The sequence below is a fragment of the Nematolebias whitei genome, chromosome 1 (assembly GCF_014905685.2).
Source record: "Nematolebias whitei isolate Nwh7 chromosome 1, NemWhi1, whole genome shotgun sequence".
NCBI classification, from domain to species: Eukaryota; Metazoa; Chordata; class Actinopteri; order Cyprinodontiformes; family Rivulidae; genus Nematolebias; species Nematolebias whitei.
Genome location: NC_056498.1, coordinates 53,622,170 through 53,643,001, shown reverse-complemented (window position 1 = coordinate 53,643,001; position 20,832 = coordinate 53,622,170). Strand labels below are relative to the sequence as shown.

At 37.3% G+C, this 20,832-nt stretch overlaps 1 long non-coding RNA gene across 1 annotated transcript; it reads left to right on the top strand.

Moving 5' to 3' along the window:
- The first annotated feature begins 7,657 nt into the window (after window positions 1-7,657).
- On the top strand, window positions 7,658-14,009 carry LOC119411783. The gene is made up of 5 exons (XR_005186910.1): window positions 7,658-7,675; window positions 7,909-7,962; window positions 8,558-8,599; window positions 11,204-11,308; window positions 13,952-14,009. It is a non-coding gene; the product is annotated as an uncharacterized LOC119411783 (long non-coding RNA).
- The last annotated feature ends 6,823 nt before the right edge of the window (window positions 14,010-20,832 follow it).

The following is a 20,832-nucleotide window of genomic DNA, read 5'->3' as shown; positions in this document are numbered from 1 at the left end:
GCATGTATTATTTGGCAGTAGGTAAGGACAATATGGGGTCAGTTGTTTACCGAAGAGCTCTTTTTCCTTGTATTTATAGATTTGGTGTCTCCTTGCCCCTAAATTTAAGTCACAAGAGGTTTAAATTATTTTTTAAAATATTTAACTACAGAAAAGGACACAGATTTAAGAAGTCATTATCACTTGTCACCGACACCTTTTATTTTAATGGATGCAACATGTTTTCATTTGCTAATCTTCCAAAATGTCATGAATCTTATTTAATTTGCTTTAGATGTGAGCATATCAGGTTACTGTTTATGCTTTTAAGAAAAGACTGAAAATAGTATCAATCCCAATATGCTGAAATACTACAAACTGGACAATACAATAGGTTTTTTTTTATGACAATAGAAACATTTGGACAGCAAAGCACCATGCTAAACATGCAAAACACTTGAATACTGACAAGACGGAGGTTTTAGTTTTTGAACCTGAGAAACTTAGGAATGATTTTTTTTTTCAGTCTTTCGCTCTCCTTGGATGGCATTAATCTGGACTCCAGCTCTAATGTTAAAAATCTTGGTGTTATTTTTGATCAGGACATGTCTTTTATCCCCCACTTTGAAAACATTACTAGAACCGTCTTCTTCCACCTGCGTAATATCTCTAAAATTAAAAACATCATATCTAAAAATGATGCAGAACAACTGGTTCATGCATTTGTCACATCTAGACTGGACTATTGTAATGGTTTGTTATCTGGGTTTCCAAATACTTCTTCAAAAAGTCTTCAGTTGATCCAAACTGCTTCTGCCAGAGTCTTAACTGGAGTTAGTGGGAGAGATCATACCTCCAGTTTTAGCTTCTCTCCACTGGCTCCCTGTCTAGTCTAGGATTGAATTCAAAATCTTACTTCTAACCTACAAAGCCCTCAACAACTTAGCTCCATCTTATATTAGAAATCTTATTATTCCATATTTTCCTAACAGAGCACTTTGCTCTCAGACTGCAGGCTTACTCGCGGTCCCTAGAGTTTCTAAAAGCAGAATGGGAGGAAGATCTTTCAATTATCAGGCTTCTCTCTTTTGGAACCAATTTCCAGATCCTGTCTGTGAGGCTGACACATTGTCCAGTTTTAAGACTGGGCTTAAGACTTTCCTTTTTGATAAATCCTATAGTTAGGGTTGGCTTGTCATGCTGCCTTAAGCTTAGACTACTAGAGGACAAAATTACCTCATTTCCTTAAATGATTTGCTAAAATTGATTATTTTTCATTTGATATTTTTCTATCTTAACATGTGATTCTCGAACTGCCATTGTGTATCTGTTCCTCTCAAACCCAGCTGGTCAAAGCAGATGGCCGCTTGTCCTGAGCCTGGTTCTGCTAAAGGTTTCTTCCTCATGAGGGAGTTTTTTCTTTCCACTGTCGCCTTATTGTTGCTCAAGATGAGAGTTCTGTGATGGAGTTATATTCAAAGCAGTCTGCTCCTCAGATAAACAGTGTTAGATTATTATTTTTGTGTATGGATTTTTCTGTTCAATTCCCTGTGATGACTTCTGTTGTGACTTGGAGCTATTTAAATAAACTGAATTGAATTGAAATGCTGTTTTAGCTGTTTTTCACACTTCGTAAGTAACATCAACAGTGATACTAAACATAATACATTAAACTAGACATTTAATGCCTGTTTTGACTATAAAACCTGTGTTACTGATAAAACTCCCCTTATGTTGTGGAAGTAGATGATTTGCACAGCTAATTCCATATGAAGTTTGCCAGTGAAGAGTCTCAATTTGAGGGCAGACAAAAGGAACTGAGACACCTCTACCCCTTGGCGTGACAATGCTAAGTGTAGTGCTAAAGCTAATAGAGGGTGACAAGGAGTGACCTTTTCAAATATTTTGATTGAAGGATGAGCACTCCTCCTGTCTGAGTGTCAGCAGCCCACACAAATAAAAATTCAGAAAGTATGTCCTCTGTAGATGATATAAAGAGTGTGCTATGGAAGAAATCTATGGACATGGGGATATGTTCTGCTGCCAAAACATGAAAAGCATGATTTAGTCTCTGAGGGGCCAGGCAGACGGGGCCAACACTAAGAGTCCGGTGATCCAACAGTTCACCAGACCATGCTCCAGCAGACTTGATGGACAAATCACAACTTCATGACATTAGAGAAACAAAACGCCATTAAGCAATCCATCCCTGGATTACCCCAGCTGTGTAATCAGCTATCCTCCCATTATGGAGCTTATAGCTCTTCAAGTACTTTGCATACAGAAGTGGCTCAGTCCTGGTTGATAGCACTTATGCTCCTCAGTCATAGGCGTTGCTCTTTAAACCATCTTGTTTGTTTGTGTGTGGAAGCACAGAGCCGAACATTAAGCTCTCACTGCGAACCCGCTAATAGAGCAAGCAACACAGTGTGCAGTGTAATGAGAGAAATATTGCTGAAATATTTAAACCTCTTTAACGCTCTGCAGCTATGGGGAAATTGAACATTGGAAAAGAGGCGGGTTGTGTTTGTAGCTAACCATTGACCTTGCACATTTCAGGTCAAAGATGCAACAAAGAGAAATAGCAATAATGTACAGCAGCTATCCTGTCTGACAGTTCTGTGAGAAGACACTGCAAGTAGTTTTTCATTACACGCAGAAAATTTGAGGAAAAGGACCTGAGGATTTCCTGTGGAGCTGCTCAAGTCGTCCATGTTTCCAGTTTTTATCCTTCAAATAAAAAGCAATTATTGTGCCCCTTGTTTCAATGCTTGGGTTATTATTCCCATAGATTAACACACGAAGTAGTATGTTTTCTTTACAGAACTGAGTATAAGCATAGTATCTGCGTTAAAACTTTCTCATTTGATATTTTGAGTGCGCATTTCTCTCCGATGCTTCAGAATTGCTGTGTTGGTCCAAATCCACCTTCAGCGAAACTAATTTACATTGTGCAATGTAGGACTTGTCACACTAATACATGCTGACCACGGAAATCAATGACTCATCTGGATGGGACAGTAAATAATGCTTACACTAGCCTCAGTTGCAATCAACGTTTTCTTCTCAGCGTTGGAGCATTATTACCGTGCCTCTGCACATCGGAACTAATAAAAAGGTGCTGAACATGAACTTGTAATGATTTTCTGCGTTCAGACCGTTCGCGCTGTACCTCCAAGAGCTTGTACAGTGCTGAGAGTCTTGTTTCAGTTAAAGCTCTTTAATTTGGGGCGGTGGGGAGTGAGTGCTTGATTGACTTTTCTCAACTTTTATCAGCATTTCTCACTGGCAAACGTTGATGTCTTTTTCATGTTGTTTTTTTCTTAGGGTGATGGGTTGGTACAAGCCAGAGGGTCACGTGGGCCTAAGGTAAGAGTCAGAAGTAAAATGAAAATGTTTATAGATACCTTGAGACGTAAGTGTAACTCTGTAGACAGACCTGATTCACACATGAGGAGATAATAACAGACCCCATCAGGCAAAAACAAAACTGCAACATTTATGTCAAAACTCCACTTCACTTGTGATTTCTTATCCTTCTTCAGTTTATCAACTTAAAGCATTTGCTCTCTAAAAAGTTATTATTTTGGGTTCAATTTTGTTTCAGAAATTTATCGATACAGAACTTTAATTTCTGACAAAACAGTTTGGTTCCGTGGGGAATTACCTTGGATGTTCTGTGTCTGCCGGACCCGGTTCTGGAGGGCAGTCATCGTCCGTTGTTGCGGTCGTTATTATCATCATGCTGCTAACGGGACCCACACTGCTAACAGTACCATGGTGCTAACGGGACCATGTTGGTAAGACAGGGGTCTGCAACCTTCGGCTTTGGAGCCACATGCGACTCTTTGGATCCTCTACAGCGGCTCTTTCAAGCTTTGACCAAAACTGATATAAAACTGAATTTTATTGGTTGTTATAACAACAACTTAAAGGGCTAGTTTTTAGCAGTTTTCCTGTAATTTATTTTGCAAATATATGAATACTATAGGCAGCACGGTGGCACAACTGGTAAAGCTGCTGCCTCTCAGCGAGCAGGTCCCTGGTTCAAATTCCGGTCTGGGGGCCTTTCTGGGTGGAGTTTGCATGTTCTCTCCGTGCATGCGTGGGTTTTCTCCGGGTACTCCAGTTTCCTCCCACAGACCAAAAACATGCATGTTAGGCTGATTGGTAACTCTAAATTGTCCCTAGGTGTGAATGAGACAGTGACTGGTTGTTTGTCTTTATGTGTCCCTGTGATGGACTTGTGATCTGTCCAGGGTGTACCCCACCCCTCGCACTGTGATTGCTGGACATGGGCACCGGTGACCCCGTGACCCAAAATGGAAGAAGCAAGTAAAAGATAATGGATGGATGGATGAATAATAGAAACATTAAAAGGAGTTAATCATACTTTCACTTCATGTCTTATTTCTTCAAAACAGGATACGTATTTTTTCTACAATAAAAAAATCCCATAAGAATGCATAGTTTTATTGTTTTAGTTTTTAGAAACTGGGCAAAAACTAGATTATTTTTTTCCTTTTTTACAAGAATCTCATCTTTTATTTTGTCTTAGAATGTAAAAATATCAATAAATATTAAAAATCATTAGATATCTTTAGTTTTATAAAATCACACCTACTGTCCAGAAAAACGTCTTCCAACAAACTTGAAGTGGTCTGCGGGCCACCAGTTGAGGACCCCAGTGGTAGCAGATATTGTGGCTCTGGAAATGTTTAATTTAGTGAACAAAGGGGCAGAAATGGCTCTTTTGATCGTAAAGGTTGCAGACCCCTGTGCTAAGAGAACCTCACTGCCAACACGCTGCTAATAGGACCATGCTGATGTAGATGTATTTATTTTACACTTTGGGTGCCTTGTTTTTGTATTTTTGTTGCATGCTTTTGTATTTCTTGTTTTTTAAGATTCAGATGGACAACTGATCACCGGTCACGCGCCGCCGCTAACCTGCTGGTTGAAAGAGATGAAAAAAAAGTCCTGTTAATCTTAGACAGACAACGAGATCATCAGCCATGCGCGTCCTTTGACCGGCTGGTTGAAAGAAATGAAAAAAAAAGTCCCGTTAAGCTTCAGATGGACAACCTGATCACCGACCGTGCGCGTCTCTGCAACCTGATGTCATCTGCAGTGAAAGAAGTTGCAGCATCCGAAGAAAAGCCGAAGCAAGCAACGCGTTCAATTAAAATAGGCTTGTTCTATATTTTTCCAAATAATTTTGCTCGAAAAATATTTTTGCTCATTTGTATAATAGCTTATCTTTAGAGTTGATTCTTTTAGGCTATTCGTTTTGTTAATAATCATTTGGTGAAACAAGAAATCTTATATCTTCCTTTCTTTGAGACATGTTTTTAAAACCATAATGATTTGCTTTCAAAAGCAGTAAATGCTTAATTAAAAAAAATTAAAAAAAAGTATTATTTTCGGGTTTGGGCCTGTAATTACAATTAATTGTCAGGTCGGTTCCGGAAAAAACGGCTTCAGGCTGGGACCGGGCTGTGTCAGATTTTTTTAGGCCCAAATGCAACTCTACTTCCAGACCCAATAAAGTAAAAAAACTTTTTTTTTAAGTAACTTTTGCAAAAGTCAGAACACTACAGGCTCACTCATGTCACAGCAGTCCATCTGAGAAACTGAACATTAACTTAACATTACTCAAGGATAAAAAACAATTTTTGGTTAGATTTTTAAGGAACTTTTTAATGTTTTTAATGATATCTACAGTGGATGCGTTAAAAACAATTATATTCTGGTAAATCTTGACTAATAAGCATTAGACTTGATGTAAAATAACTGAATAAAATACATTATAATTGTTGCTAGATAAGTGATATATACATTAATAAATTAATTTAAAACTTCCGATTCATAATTTACCCATTTAAAAGTTTAAAATAAAACTTTTCTAGTTCAAACATTTTAAAAAGAGAAACAACTTTCTTGGAGTGTTCTGTACGTTTTATTTTTTTTTACCGTTAAACAGGAAGTGTTGATTCTCAAGTACACTGAAGGTGCTATCTTACCAATAAACAGGATGTATACTCACATACTGTGCTCTACGGGCTTTATTTCACTCTTTGACAGAAACTTCAACTTCTCCTAAGGTTTTCCTTTAATATCAAAAGTATTGGCTTGTAGAATAACGATGAGTTCAAATGTAACAGGTGTAAAAAGTTTATAAGATTATGATCATCATAGATCAAGCCTGTTTTGGTCAAACCATGAAAAAAAAACTTTATGTGATGTATTCATAGCCAAAGTATGAGTCATGAATGACTCTCAACTACTACCAACTCAACTTTTAGCTAAATATTTGTAAAACTTGACTGAGTTATAGACATTTTTGTCTTAGCTTTTGTTCATTATCTGTGGAGGCCATGTTGGATTGGATCAACTCATGAATTTAAGCAGTTGTAGACATTTATCTAATGATTCAATTTTAAAAGTTTTATTCAAATCTGTTCATTGGTTCATGAAATATTTTGCTAACAGACAAACAGGGTTGATTCTAACAGTAAATGCTACATGTTTTAGGCAAAGATTGTGCACAATGTGTAGTGCTTGGACTATGTGCTAGGTATGACTCCCTACTACTATACTGGATTTTAACTTATTTGTAAAATTATATAAATTGTAGCCATTTTTGTGCTTGTTAAGCTCAGTTGGCTGTGGCGGCCATCTTGAATTGGGTTGACTTCAAATATTATTGAGCTGTAGAGGTACATCCGCTGATTATTTCCTGAGAATTTCATTAAAACTTGTGCTGTGGTTCACAAGATATTATGCTAATGGACAGACACATGAAGCCATAATACAATGGTTTGCCTTTGATTTTCAGCAGTGGGTGGTAATTAAAATGTGTCTGGCCTGACCTTTACCTTAAACTCACCAAAGATGATGAAAGGAAAAGAGTTCTGTCAGAGTTTAATAGTTAATGATCTCGCTGTGCAGCTAACCCCCCTTAAGATTCACCTTCCCATGTGTTTTTTTTTTTTTTTTTAAGGGCGAGAGAGGCATGCCGGGATTACCAGGAGACCATGGAGAAAAGGGAGAACCTGGGGAGAGCATCACTGTGAGTATGATGTTGCATCGATTGGTCCGTCACTCCATCATTCATTATTTACCAGGCTGCTTCCACGTTCCAGTGTTTGTCACAGATTTAAAAAATAAAAATTTAGGTGTAGTGAGCATTAAATACATCTGACGGTGAAAATCACTGCTCATTACCGCGAGGAGTCGGCGAGTTGCATCCTGGCCTCATTAGAAAGCGACAATCTCGTCTACGCTACTTTGAACCTCGCAGGGTTGACTGGGAGCGAGCGTGTGTTCTTTTTTTGGGGGGGAAAACAGGATAGCTCGTGACAAGGAATCAATAGAGCAAAAGGTGTCTAACACAATTACTGCACAGGATCCGGGTGCTAGAGGGGAGCTGGTGTTAACAAGATGTGTGATGTGTTTGTAGGGCCCCACGGGACCCCCGGGGAAACCAGGAACTGAGGTCTGTGGAAAACGCTCCCAACTCACAACGCTTCACGTTGATTTTCCAAAGCGTTTCAGTTTGTTGCTGTTGTGGCCAGTCACGTTACGAATAAATACGTTTTGAAAGCGAGATCACTTATAAAGCTCCGTTGGTTTTCTTCAGGGCCCCCGTGGATCACAAGGTTTACCTGGACCTACTGGACCACCAGGGAGAGAGGTAAGTGAGTTCAGTTTATCACTTTGCTTCTACTCCCACATCTATGTGCACATAAAAGATAACTAGAAGCATAAAACAATGTCAGCCTCTCGCTGTGGACGAACATGTATCACAGCTCCGGGACACAGATCCCCACCAACTGAGATGACTGAAAAGTTACATCCCCACACGCCTGCATGATATCACTGTACAGCCAGGGAGGCTGTTAACTCCATTCTTTGTCTCAATTTAAGGGCTCCCCTGGTAGACCAGGTCTGCCGGGCCCTGCTGGACCTCCAGGTGAACCGGTAAGTAAGAAAATCTCATTTGCGCTCTGTGCAGTTCGGCATCACTGATCAGCTATGAGACCTGCGGAGATCACCTCGCAGGCAGCATCAGGATTTAGAGCACAGAGCTCCAGTTTGGGGATAATTAGCAGCCAGTTCTACTCTTGGCTAAACAGCATCACTTTCAGGAAAATGCTGCAGTTTGTAAAAAAAAAAAGAAACTGTCAGTCGTTGGCATTTGTGCGTTTCAATTGAGCAGCGTTTGTTGTATTGCTGATAGCTGCAGTGTGAGAACCATATGGACTCTGCTGCTTTGGCATCACAGCCTTGTTGTGTAAATGTAGCGTAATAACGTGCCGATGTTTATGTTTGCTAAAGACATGTGACTGGCGTTCATTAATTTTATGTTAGGGGGAAAAAAACAATGAAAAAGCTTTGCCTTTAAGCTTCATGTATATATAAGCATGATTGTTGATTCTCAATATTTTTTATGATCTTTATTTATTTATTAGCATTTTTTTAAGATGCAGGTGCGCAGAAACAACTGATATCTGTTAGAAAATTGTGACAAACTACCTCTGAATGCAACATGTTCTGCTTTATTTTGTCCTGACAGACTGCCCTGCCTATCGTTGGAGACATGGGTGCTTTACTCAAGGTATTTCATTTTTATTGCTCTGTATAATTACAGCTTTTACACAGGAATGACTTGTAAAAGGTGCTGGGTTAGTATTTAAAAATGATCAGCGTTCAAATAATGGGTGAGATCGGTAAAGATAGATACTGTAGGGCTGTGAGTGCCTCCAGCAGGATGACTGGAGAAGTGCTGTCAATCCTGAAAGTTACAACAAAATCCAAAAATACATTAATTAAAGCCTGTCATTGACTTTATTATGGATAATCACATTTTTTAATCTGTTGCAACAGTTCAAATATGACATGATGGATTAAAAGATTTTTTAAGACTAAATTTTTAAAAGTAAAAAGTATTTTCCATTTACCAAACTTTTTTTTTTTCCCTCACAAACCACCTGAGAATTGTTGCACTACACACATATATATGCAAGTTTCACAAACTTTGAATGTTGGAGACATAAAAATAACTGTGCCGATGATGCATTATCACAAAACTAATCAACGGTTCTAAGTTTGTATCTGGAAAATTAAAAGTAACTAGAAAAATTGCATTTCCTGCAAAAAAATGCAGTGTGAATGCATATTGCTGAAGAACTTGCTGAAAAACAGCTGAAAATAGTTTAAAAAAAAAAAACAATCTGAAATGTAGCTGAAATAGAAGGACAAGCCTAAATTACCAGAAGAAATAAGAAAGAACACATATTTACTGAATTTGGTTTAAAACGGCCGAAATAAGTCCAAAAATTGGGAAATTTGCTAAAAAAAAAAAACTAAAAAAAAGGTGAAATTAACAAAAAACATAGATGAAAAAAAAATCTGAAAAGGCAGAAAGAAGCTTAAACTGCTGGAAGGAAGTGAAAAGAACTGAAATGAGTTAAAAATGTGGAATTAGCTGAAAAAGCTAAAATTAGCATCAAAAGAGCTAAATACTAGCTGAAATAGCAGAAAAAGCTGAAACCAATAGAAAAAAGCTGTAAAGAGCATAACAAGCTGAAATTAGCAGAAATAATATAATTAAGCTGAAGGTAGCAGACACTACCACAACAATTTTGAATTTATCTGAAAACAGCTGAAATTAGCTAAAAATGCTAAAAAGCTAATTGAAACATTAGAACAAGCTTAAATTAGCAGAAAGAACATGTTTGCCCAACTGTGCTGAAAGAAGCAGAAATGAGAACAAAGAAGTGGAAATAATCTGAAATTAGCAACAAACAAAAAAAACCTGCTGAAAAGTAGCTAAAAAATCAGAAAGAAGCTTAAATTGCCAGAAGGACATGGAGAGATCACTTTTTTGCTGAATTAGGCTGAAAAATAATTGAAAGGAGTTTAAAAAAATTGAATTAGCTGACAAAGCTAAAATGAGCATAAAACAGCTAAATAGTAGCTGAAATAGCAGACAAATTTGAAACGTGCATAAATAATCTAAAAGGAGCTGAAATTAGCAGAAATAAGATAGAAGAAGTACATAAATGTAGTATTTAGCAGAAAGAATCTGAAAGGAGCACAAAACAGATAACAAAAAACAGCTAAAAACAGCTGGAAAAAGTTTGAATTTGCACAAGGAAGTTGAAGGAAGCTGTACCAGAACAAAATGTGAAAGGAGCAGTAAAAGGTTGTAAACAGATTTAAATATTTGAAGTATGTAAAATGAGCTCAATTCATTTCTTTTGAGAAAAGAAAATGGCAGAAAAGTCTAAATATTTCAAAAAACTAAAGTTGCACCAATACCAAAGTGATAGCGCCCTTCTCCTGAACGAGCTGAACGTTTTGATACATGATTTGTTGAAACAGCACAAGAAATTGTAGAACGAGAAAAATGCCGAAAAACACACGGAAGAAAAATGGATCATAATAGAGAGAATGCTTCTTAACCATTCACACAATAAAACTTGAGTTCAATTCAAATAGATGCCTTTGCACAGTAAAATCACAATTGTTACAAAGTGTAAGAAGCCTGACATTAAAAGCCGCTGAGAACAGCTGAGATTTCACTGCTGTTAAGTTTTGTTGATTTCCTTCATCACTTCAGTCATTAACCTGTCAGACTTTCAGTTAGATAAAGCCAGATGTGATTCTTTTCGCCCTCGTTCTTGTCGTTCAGTGTTAACTTTTTAAAAATGTACGTGCTACAAGAATAAAATTCTCCATTTAACTTTTGTCAAAAACATAATGAGCTCTAATCAGGATTTTGGACAGATTATTGACAGCAGAACAACCAAACCTTTTTGAAGCGGAGATGGTTTTGTAAGCTACTAGCTTGATAAATAAAAGACAAGAATGTTTTTTTTTTTTTTGTTAAATTTTAATTGATAGTACTTTTGGTCACCCTGCCTGTTTCTGACTTGTCGGAGCACCCAGATGCATCCTGGACGCTCTGCGTTAGCGACAGTGATACTAACCTAAATGTCACAACCAATGACTTTGACAAAGTTCACCTCCTGCCTCCGTGCAGGTTCACATTATTTCTGCTCAGCAGACATTTAGGGAACAGTTTGTGTCAGTTTAGGTGCTGTCTCCCTACCGGGGAGGTGACATAATATGAGGTGAAAACACAGTGTGCCAGCTCAGCGTGATGAAATCTTATCTGTGCCACCGGTGTTGCTTCTTGCTTCGCCCGCACTGGCAGAACGCCTGCAGTGTGTGCCAGACGAGGATTCCCGGGCTGCCTGGGCAGAAAGGAGAGAAGGGCCCCCCCGGAGCGCAAGGACCAGAAGGCTCGGTGGGAGAGAAGGTACTTCCAGTTCAAACTTTTTATATATTTTCTAATAATTTGCAGCTTTTTGGGTTCGGCGTAGAGTGATAAATTGGTTATAACATCTGTTCCTGCAAAACTTTTACTTAAACTAGTTTTTAAAACACAGAAAGTACATTTTTGGCAAACATATTTTTGCTTTTTTTTGTTTTTAAACAAACAAAAAAAAAAGGTCATAGGGCACCCTGAAAAAGTTTGAATACCCCAGATCTTAGATTTTATTTATTTTTTTCAAAGTATCAGACCACAGCATGTTGGTGCTTTGTCCAAACTGGTCTTATAGTTTGCAGTATTATAGTACGTAAAGTGGTTTCAGTACTTTGGAATAACTCCTTAAATATTGCCTTTGTAGTTAAGCTGTCACGAACTGACCACTGCTCTGAAAATTCAAACACCTGACTCAGACAGAGCACAAGGACACTGTGAGACCAGAGGGTTTTCAGTCGTTTTCTCTGCAGTTGTTGACGTGATAAAAAAACAAAAAACCCTGAAACTAACTGAAACAAAGCAAAGTCAGGTTGAGAAAATACTGTAGGATGAGAGAAAAGTGAATCAGAGGAGCTGCTGTTGACTCTAAAACACCTCCAGGAAGATTTTTCAGGCTTCGTAGTGATGCCCCAAAACAAAAAGGATCTTTACAGAAAAGCCCTCAGTGGGAAACTCTTCTGCAGCTTTGTTGTAAATTTTAGGTTTGGATGATGTTGTGGGGTCTTTTAGACGTTCTAAAGCAACTTTGTGTTTCACACTCACAAGGGTGGAGCAATAAATAAATAAATTTGTTGCTGGAAACACCACAGATTTTGCAAACATCTAACATTACCTCATTAATATCATATTATTATCACCTTAATGTCCTCATATTTGAAGTTTTATTTTATCAAATTACTATACTAAACCACAGTTTTACTACAAAGTTTTGTAATTTCTAAGCTTGACCCCACCCCCCTTTATAACCACATTTTACCAATTTTTCTTTGGGTAATTGTTTTATTGCTGCTAGATAATTACATGGTTATAACATTAATAAATGCATACATAATAATTGTATTTTTGTTACATAACTATTAACATGCTATTACTATCACCTAGTTACTGCTAGATAATTAGATGTGTATAACTTTGTTGTTTTTACACAAATTATTTACATAACATTACCTAAAACTACCAAATAATTATTTTTTTATTACTTGGCTTTACCCCAATATTACCATCCTATTACCCTTTTTACTGCCAGGTCATTGTGTGGTTGTCCTTTAGGTAAATACATAAGTTTACCTTTTTTATCACATTTTTTATCCCCCAACTTTTACTCTACTTGTTCAACCTTATTATTACTACCAGGTCATTACATAACCTCTGTAAATACAATATATTACCTATGAATTACATTTTTTTTTACCCAACTATTACGCCACTGTTACTACCTATTTATTCTTGCTAGTGTCAGGTATCTACATGGTTATTACATAATTTTCTTGTTAATTACATTGTTTTACTGTACTGTTACCAAATCATTACCACCTTACTGTCATACTGTAATGTAAAATATGACTAAAATAATACAAATAAATAAATAAACTTAAAATCTTACGACAGGCTATAAAAAGCATCATATACTGTAGTTCCTCGATTATCGCAGGAGTTATGTTCCAGACGCAACTTCGATAGGTGAAAAACTGTGAAGTAATGTTATATTCATTTTAGTATATATATATATTGAGGCTTTAGAAACCCTTCCCACACTCTTGCAATGTTCTCAACGACATTCTAAACTCTTAAACCTATTTTAACAACAGGTGAATATCCGGTTTTGTCTTGAACTTTTTTGAATTTACTGTACAGTACTGCAAATTTTTTATTTGGATATCCACCTGCTCTGCAGAACAGCAGCTCGGTTCTGGTCGGGCTTGGTTCCGGTTCTGCAGACCTACCCTGCAGCGACAAAGCCCACCGCCCCGTCCAGGTTGATGTGCGCATGGATAATTGAGCTTCAGGATTATCTATGACTTTCCTGCCAGTTCTGTGAGCTTAATAAATAGATCGTTACTTCTGACTTTTTGTTGCAAAACTTTCCCTCCATTTCAGCAGAAATCAGTGTCCAGAAGCAGTGTTGGCTTCTGGGTAGTGTAGTTCTTTTGACTTGTGTTAAAGTATAGGCTTATTGAAAGAAAACTACAAAATGGTGGCGCCTGTCCGAAGGTTTTTTTTCTTTTTATCTCATACCATCTCAATCATGTGACTAATATTAAAGTTGAAAATCATTGTCGTGTACAATCTTACACCGAAAAACAGTGAAAGAGCGAGTCCGCCAAAGTCGAACCACGAAGTATGGAGGACTACTGTAAAATAAACCTTACTGTGGTAATAATGGAGCAATTTGTGGTTGTGCTTCAATATGGCTATATTTTACCTCATTTTTTTATTAGTAGGAAACTGTGAATGATAGAAATTAAATAAGTACTTAAATATTTTTAAGTCGTATTTATTTTTGTATATGCATTTTGGAAAGTGAGGTCTTTTTTTCCTCATGCTGATAGTAACATAAACCATAGGAGATTAACTTTGTCATGCCACTTGCAGCGTGCCTAACAGGAAATAAATATTTATTTCCGTTTCAAACAGGGAGATCCAGGCGTAAGAGGTCCGATGGGGAACCCTGGGAAGGAGGGTCCTAAGGTAGGGCTAGAGAATGGTTCTCATTAGTAAATAATTCACTAGATTAACCAAATAAATTTAAATTATTTAATCATTCAGCATGTCAAGACAATCTAAATTTAAAGACATCAAATTTGTCTTTTTGTGTTTAATCTTTTAATAAAAATTAAAACTTACGAATGCTTTTAATAAATGTCCCCCCTGTATCATCTCCGGTAGCCTACTGTAGCTATTTTCATATTCAAATGATTATGAACACTAGGTGCTCTCTGGAGAAGTTGTTGCTATGGATACAGCCTTGCACCACAGTGAAACAGGCTCAGCGATTTCAAGTTGTGTGCTGAAAGAGATTTTTTTTTTTTTTTTTAAGTTTACAGCCATCAGCCTTTTGGTTTGAGCCTTTTTCATGGTTGGAGAGAAAAAACACTTACTTTTCCTTAACTCGTTGGTTCTGCTCTCCTGCAGGGAGTGAAGGGAGAAAGAGGCTTCCCGGGACCTACTGGAGATAAAGGTGACGAGGTGAGTGGGGTGGGGGTGGGGGGTTTGAACCCAGACAAATTCATGTAACCATCTGGAAATGGCTGTGACACTGAGAGATAAGTTTTTCAAAAGGATGTAAATGTATTGTAATTTTGGCCTCTTTTTCAAGCCTGCGCTGGATGTTTTAAAAGAATTGATCAAATTCTATCCACAGAGCTGCATGTGCCCTGTGTGCTAGCAATGTCTCAAAACACTTTATGAAGAACGACGCCTGACATACGTAACTGTGTACTGAATACTTTTTCATCAGAGCCGAGACGCCTTCAAATGGTTATTTAGCAACAAAGTCTGGAGGTCATTACAGTTAGTTTTAATTAGATAATCATATCAAAGTTCAATGAAAAATAGTTTAAAGCAGTAAATATAAAGACAGTCGATGTCATTTTTAAATTTTAAATTAAAGCCAAATGAAACATGCTGAAGAAAATAAACTACAAAACAAATTTGAGACCCTACATCAAGCATTATATTAGTTTTACAGCATTTTTATTTGCTGGATTATTATGCAACTATTTTATTTCAGTAGAAAACGCATCATTATATAATTATTTATATGATTTTTTTTGTTTGTTTAAAATGTTCTAGTATACATTTTACTTTCCAGAAGAAGTTGTTTCTTTAGTCTAAGCTTTGCTTGAGAAAGCATTTACACACTTTTTATATTTTATTTTTTGCATGAACTGTTCAAAGTCATTGGATGCAGAAGGCTTTTTTGTTGCATTTGTAGTTGAACATTTTGTTCATGAAATGTTGTTATGCATCATTATATCTGAAGAAGTTTCTGACAGTTTTACGTTTAATGAATTGGAAATTAGAGAAAAATGTTTCCACTTTTTTATGTTGTTGAATAAAACAATTACTTTTTAGCTGATAGAAGCTGCATTTCTGTTCTGGAAATACATGTAAATTTATGCTTGATGTCTTTCTTAGCATTCTTAAACAAATCATTTTAAATTATTGTTTGAATCATTATTTTAAAAGTGGAGTAGCACGGTGGCTCAGTTGGTAGAGCTGTTGCCTCTCAGCGAGAAGGTCGGCGGATTGAATACTGGCCAGGGGGCCTTTCTGGGTGGAGTTTGCATGAGAGAGGGAGAGAGAGAGAGCGCAAGAGAGCGAGAGAGAGCGCGAGAGAGCGCGAGAGAGCGCGAGAGAGAGCGAGAGAGCGCGAGAGAGCGCGAGAGAGAGCGCGAGAGAGCGAGAGAGAGAGCGCAAGAGAGAGAGAGAGCGCGAGAGAGAGAGAGAGCGCGAGAGAGAGAGAGAGCGCGAGAGAGAGAGCGCGAGAGGGAGAGCGCGAGAAATACAGCAGATAAAGAGAATGGACAGACGGACGGACGGACAGAATATTTTAAAAGCTACTGTTTAACAACTCATAATTAGTTATCTTTATCCCTTTGTAAATGTATGGATGGATGGATGGATGGATGGATGGATGGATGGATGGATGGATGGATGGATGGATGGATGGATGGATGGATGGATGGATGGATGGACGGATTATTTGAAAAGCTACTTTTTAAAAACATTGTTCATCTTTATCATTTTGTGGTTGGATGGATGGATTGATGGATGGATGGATGATGGATGGATGGATGGATGGATGGATGGATGGATGGATGGATGGATTATTTTAAAAGCTACTTTTTAAACACTCGTAATTTTTCATCTTTATCACTTTGTGAATTGTGTACGGACAAAAAACATCCAACCTGTAGTAATCCTCTGTTCATACTGTAGTATTCACAACTTCTGCACACTCATACGTACCTCACAAAATAAAGTGTAGAGTAAACAGACATCCGCTTTTACTTCACATGTTGTTTTTAGAGTTTGTCTCTACTTTTGGGAGTTGTGTCACTTTCGTAATAGTCTGGTGCTCATATCACCATCACTGACTGACAGATTCAAACGTACCGACTATCATCGTTACTTTACACACAAAATAACAGATCCCTAAAAAACGCAGCTGCTCGGTGATGAGAATGAAGTCAGTTATTTCAGCAACTGTCACTCCTGAACAGATGTGAGCTCAGTGCCGAAGGTTTCATTTACTGACGGAGAAACTAAACCACGTGAACAATGAAACTTGCTGTGCTCGTCTTTGTATCTGTTCAAAATGTGTGGATGTCAATGATCTATAAGCTATGCTATAATGGAATAGTTGCAGGAAGTTATAAATTGTATCACTGTTATGCATGTTGATAAAAATAATTATTACATATTTGTCTTTTCCAGGGGCCTCCAGGAGCACCAGGGCTTCCTGGTGCAACAGGTCGAACAGGAATCCCAGTAAGACTTTTGTCATATGTTTTATTTTTTAAGGTCCAACTTAATGTTACGAACATATGTTATTTCTGACAACTCAGAGGAATAAAAATCTAACTGTTTAAATCCTTAAATTTCTCAATACCACAAGTCTTTACTTTAAATGGACTTAGATGGACTTGATGAGGCAGTGGGTTTTTTTTTTTTGGTTCAGTCTACTTTACAAAATAACTAAAAAAAATTATGAGTCCCAGTCATTTTATTGGATTTTATGTGTAAACAAAAGTATATGGAGTTTGCCGCCATATATATTCAGATTATTTTGAATCTTAAAGGCTACTGAATTCTACTTGTTGGCGCCAGGAGTAAACACAAGAGCTTACCTGTGATTTTAAAGTATGGTTATAAGACATAAAGGAATATGACATAAAATCACTTGGGGAGTTAAAGGTATTTGGGTTTGTAACGACCACAGTAGTACTCCAGGGATCCAGCACGCCAATCTTCAGGATCATGTTTTCAGGTCTACATACTGTGAGACTCTAAAACTATGACCCAGGCTAATATTTTGGACACAACCGAGCTGAAAACATTTTAGGTGCCATACTTGCCATAGTAAACGTTGCGCCGCCGTATAAGACGCATCAGTCCAAATATGTCTAATAAAGTGGAAAAAACATAAATGTGTCACTTCGCCTTATAAGTCGCATCTATTATGCATCACTGCTGGCGCGTTGTGTTTGTTATGCGTCACCACCACTGACCACCCAGAAAGGTCAAATCAGCTGTATTTCAAAAGCTGATACACTTAAGTTGGGGTGTGCAGGAGAGGACTCGCTGTGCATTTCTTCAAAAGTTAACAATATAGCCACCTAAAAACAATTATGTGTTTGCGCAAAATTATAGTAAAGTTGTGTCTCAGATTAACGTTTCCTCAATAAATGCACTTTAATGGTCAAATCAGCTGCATTTCTCCTGGGCGGCGCAGTGAAATGCAGCTGATTTGATGTTTGCTCCAGGAGTCCTGGAGTGAGACAAAGCTGGCTTGGTATGGCAAGCCAAGTGTTTCATTAATAGCCACTTTTACCTATTAATGAGACACTTGGCTTGCCATATTAATCAAGGACCCTCTAGTAGCTGAAAATGGTAGTGTTCAATATTTTCCATGACATTGTCAGATCTCAGCCAAAAATTGGGTTATAAATATGAGGGGAAATATATAAATATGTCGCTTCGCTGTATAAGACGCAGGCATGCAATTTTATGCAAAAAACTGTGACCTATAAAGCAAAAATTACGATAACTGCAAGTTTTATTTTAAGATTAAAGCAAATCTGTTTTAAGAAGATATTAGTATGTAACATACACCGGTCAGAAGGCTACAAATTAGACGTCTTTCACAGAAACCACAACCTTGTAGACAATGGGTTACCTTGGGTCCACCAGCACAGCTGGTAGTAAAAATTAGTAGCAGTGTAATGTTTTTTTTTTAGCTTTCAAGCTTAGCTTTTAGCTTTTTTAGCTAACAACTCCTGTTACAAAATTAAAAACTTTTAAATCATAATCAAGTTTGAATTCCAGATTTTAACAAACAAATCTGTGGTGATTTTCAAGCACAAATGGCAGCAGCAGCTACGATATTTCAAAACTAACACAACATGGACGGGAGAAGAGTTTTATGTACTCTTAGATATTTTACTCCAAGTTGTAGTTTCACCAGTAGTAAAACACAAAAGTCCCTCCATTCTTAAGGGACATGTAACATAAAAACATCAAAACAGCTCTTGACCTTGTTTTCAAAAGCACAATGTGCTTATTCATATTTTGGGGTTTGCAAGTTTTATATTTGAATCAGCTCTAACTGTAAGAATAATTTCTTTTTTGCAGGGGCTCATGGGTAGACCTGGTTCAATGGGCCAACCAGGACCAAAAGGGGATAAAGTAAGAAGTTTTATTGTTTTAATATGTATATACATCTCTGTTATAATAATCTAATATACCTACTCTGTAAGTCTAGTTTTGTTAACAGTAAACTGGAGATGGATAAACCCAGTATAGGCTTGCACCAGCTCTAGTACTGCAAATGTATTTTTATCCAAATATTTTCAGCTATAGATTATTACCAAAGTTTATCGACCATATTCAAGAAAGAATGTGATGAGAAGTATCATATTTTTACGATTTCTAATATTCTTTAGATAATATATTAAATATGCTATTTAAAATAAAAGGATGGAAAATGTGTTTTCTAAACTGGAGAATGCAACGTATTTAAAAAATGTCACCGTGAGTGCTAAAAGTTGAATTATCTTGTTTGAATGATGTTGAACAAAATTCCTGAACTAGTTAACAAACTCAAAGGCTCTCTGGTATTTTGCTCAGGGACCCGTAAGAGCAAAAATGACAGAATTCAGAGTTACTGTATGTACCTGTGGTTAATCAGTAAAGAATGTGAAGCTGTTATGTTTGGAATCTAAAGCATTGAAAAGTGAAACACTTTCTTCTAAACAGCATGCAGAAAAAAATAATTTTCCTTTAAGTCTAAAAAACTAAAGAAGAAATAAGGGATTAGTGATCGTTTAGGTTTTTTTGTGGTGTGTTGTTTTTATACAACAGTGTGGTCCAAAACCTGAACAGACACAAAGTTATGGGGACTTTGTGTGTTCTGGGACGAAACTGTTTGCTCTGAAGGTGCAAAGTGATTGTCGAGGTTAGAGACTTATATTGAGGGTTAATACCATAATTTCCGGACTATTGAGCGCACCCGAATATAAGCCACGCCCACTAAGTTAAACAAACATTTTGTATGTATATAGCCCACACTTGTCTATAAGTCGCATTTTTACTTACTTACTTTTTAAGTAAATATTTACAGGTAACATACATAAATGTGTACAGTAAAAGGTTTTTTTTTTTTCTGAACAGTACCTGTAACACGGCTGGCTAAAAAAAAAAATACAGTAGCCTAACAGGAAGTCGTTGATCACTAACTTCGTCTTCCTCCTGCACACTGCGTCCTTGAGTTTGTGCCATCCTCCATCAGTTTTGGTAAATGATTTCTCACCGTCATTCATCCAAGTCTCTCACCGAACTCAAGGTGCCACGTTAATTCATTCAACCTTTATTTAGACAGGTTGATCCCGTTGAGCCTGGAGGACTCATTTACAAGAGAGACCTGAATGCACGATTCACACTTATTTCGAGCGGCTCGTTTCCCCTCCTCCCTGCTGTGACTTGTTCGGTAATTTCATTGGTCAGATTTTTTTTTTAAAACCTTTATTTATACAGATGGTCTCAGTGAGTCACAAAGACCCCTCCCCCCTCCCCCAAAGAGACGTGTACTGGGCAACTCTGTGAGCATCCAGGTGTGACGAGACTAAATGTTTTGGTGGCATGAAGCTCATTAACCCGACCAAAAAAAAAAAAATCTATAAATTAGCCGCAGCATTGTATAAGCCACCATGTTCAAATTGTGTGAAAAAAGTAGCAGCTTACAGTCCAGAAATTACGGTACATTGTGTTTTGAGTATTAGCGTCTAGAAAACATATTGTATCTCCACTGGGACAATGGATTTATTAAATCCAACCTGTGTTTGTTGTGTGTGCGTTTTTAAGGTCAAAATTAAAACTGCATATTAAATTAGATAAACCAGCTACTGGGGAGCACAAGCCAGTGTATCTCTTGTGCCAGTCCCAAGCCCAGGCAAATGGTGAGGGTTGTGTCAGGAAGGGCATCTGATGTAAAACAATGTTGCCACAATATATATAATGTGAGTTCATCAAAGTGAAAGGTGGAGAAGGATGACTCACTGTGGCGACCCCCAAAGAGGTAAAAACCGAAAGAAGAAGAAGAAATTAGTTAAAAAATAGAACTCCAATAAAATTACTGAAATGTTCTTTTTATCCATGTTTGTTTGTTGTCTGTAGAGACTGGTCGAAGTGAACGTGGTTCATGTGTTTTAATTGTTCACACACACTGCAGCAGCTGTTAACGAGAGGCAGCTCTGTGCCTCGCTGGTTAGGTTGTTATGGTGACGCACCTTCAC